The sequence below is a fragment of the Nansenia antarctica genome (assembly GCF_963989245.1).
Source record: "Nansenia antarctica genome assembly, chromosome: 3".
NCBI classification, from domain to species: domain Eukaryota; kingdom Metazoa; phylum Chordata; class Actinopteri; order Argentiniformes; family Microstomatidae; genus Nansenia; species Nansenia antarctica.
In genome coordinates, this window is record NC_137688.1 from 16,552,571 (window position 1) to 16,555,070 (window position 2,500).

The following is a 2,500-nucleotide window of genomic DNA, read 5'->3' on the forward strand; positions in this document are numbered from 1 at the left end:
GTGGAATGGAGGTGTGTGTGTGGAGGTGTGTGTGGAATGCCAAGTCTATCGGTGTCTCTTTCAACGAGGATGAAAAAGGCGACATCAAAGAGCCTTAGTTACCATTCCCACGGAGTCTCAGACCCAAAAACCAACAGTGACAGAATTGTGTGTGTATGTGTATGTGTATGTGTATGTGTATGTGTGTGTGTGTGTGTTGTGAATCCACTGTCTCTTTAACTCAGATTTCAGAACATTCTGGAACTGGAGTTGCTGCTCGCTGTGAGCTCACTACTTTGAACCTTTACACACACACACACACACACACCCTCCCTCCACACACACACGCAGTTACACACACACACCCTCCCTCCACACACACACACACACACACACACACACAGTTACACACACGTGCACCCACCCTCCCTCCACACACACACACACACACACAGTTACACACACACATACACACACACACACAGTTACACGCTCGCGCACACACACACCCTCCCACCACTCACACACACACACACACACACACACACACACACACACACACACACACTCAGTCGTCAGTCTTACCCTCATCTCCTGAAGCGGCCCCACCACACACAGAGCCTGTGACGAGTAACTGTGGTGACAGAGCAATAACACACATAACAGCCTCGTGGCTGGGGGGGAGGGGGAGGGGGGAGCACCGTGTGGCATACATACATTAACTGTGTGTGTGTGTGTGTGTGTGTGTGTGTGTGTGTGTGTGTGTGTGTGTGTGTGTGTTGGAGAGTGCTCTGTGGCATACATACATTAACTCTCTGTGTGTGTGTGTGTGTGTGTGTGTGTGTGTGTATGTGTGTGTGTTGGAGAGTGCTGTGTGGCATACATACATTAACTCTGTGTGTGTGTGTGTGTGTGTGTGTGTGTGTGTGTGTTGGAGAGTGCTCTGTGGCATACATACATTAACTCTCTGTGTGTGTGTGTGTGTGTGTGTTGGAGAGTGCTGTGTGGCATACATACATTAACTCTGTGTGTGTGTGTGTGTGTGTGTGTGTGTGTGTGTGTGTTGTTGGAGAGTGTTGTGTGGCATACATACATTAACTCTCAGCAGCGCGGCGGTGTGTTTTGACAGCACGGCCGTGGAGCCGCTGTGATGTTGAAGCAGGAGGTTGTTGCGCCGGTGAAGGGCACGGGTAATTACCTCCGTCTTGTTGGGGTTTGGAAGAAGAGAAGAGAAGCGTGGAAGGATGAAAACTCTGCCAGGCAGATGCAAGCCGTGGGGGGAGAGGAGAGGAGGGGAGGGGGGAGAGGGAAGGGGAGGGGAGGAGGAGACGGGAGGGGGAGAGGGGGAGGTTTGAGAGTTGGTTTCTGTCATTACTGCTACAAGCAACCATCTGGATCTCTCTCCTACACTATACACACACTAACAGTAGTGTGTGTGTGTGTGTGTGTGTGTATGTGTGTGTGTGTGTGTGTGTGTGTGTCTGTGTGTGTCTGTGTGATAGGAGAGAGAGGAGGAGAGACAGGAGAGAAAGAGACAGGAGAGAGAGGGGGAGAGACAGGAGAGAAAGAGACAGGAGAGCAAGAGACAGGAGAGAGAGAGAGACAGGAGAGAGAGACAGGAGAGAGAGAGAGAGGAAAGAGAGAGAGGAGAGAAAGAGACAGGAGAGAGAGACAGGAGAGAAAGAGACAGGAAAGAGAACAGGAGAGAGAGAGACAGGAGAGAGAGACAGGAGAGAAAGAGACAGGAAAGAGAGACAGGAGAGAGAGAGACAGGAGAGAGAGACAGGAGAGAAAGAGACAGGAAAGAGAGAGAGAGAGGAGAGAGAGAGACAGGAGAGAGAGACAGGAGAGAGAGAGGGAGACAGGAGAGAAAGAGACAGGAGAGAAAGAGACAGGAGAGAGAGAGAGAGACAGCAGAAGTCATGATGGGATGATTCTGCCCCAGAGGTCCACCTTGGTTTGAGTAATAACAGTGTGTGTGTGTGTGTGTGTGTGTGTGTGTGTGTGTGTGTGTGTGTGTGTGTGTGTGTGTGGTGGGTCCATTAGCCACCTGCAGCACAAACCACACACACATGCTAAAAGGTTCCCCCCCCTCACACACACACACACACACACACACACACACACACACACCCACACACACACAACACACACACCCACACATACACACACACACACACACCCTCTTGCCAACCCAAAACACAGGCAGACACTTGTACACAACACTAAACTACCAAACAAAACATTCACGTCGGCCAAAACAAACACACACACTCACACACACACACACACACACACACACACACACACACACACACACACACACACACACACACTCCTTGAGAACTATCCTCACCACCGCAGCAGGATGTTGATCTACTCGTATATCTGTCGTTTTCCTCTTCCTCTGTTCTTCCTCTGTTCTTGTCTGGTCTCTGATCAGGCCCTGGAGCAGCCGTTACATGTACACCCTCAATCTCCTGACTTGTTCCAAAATAATTTGATTCATTTTGTAAATATC

General features: G+C 50.2%; 1 protein-coding gene across 1 annotated transcript in view; it reads left to right on the forward strand.

Annotated features, from left to right (window-relative positions):
• The window catches only part of mgat4b (alpha-1,3-mannosyl-glycoprotein 4-beta-N-acetylglucosaminyltransferase B), a gene marked incomplete at its 5' end in the record, with an annotated part of 40,552 nt that overhangs the window by 13,275 nt on the left and 24,777 nt on the right, over positions 1–2,500 (forward strand). The gene's annotated exons all lie outside the window — the stretch shown is intronic.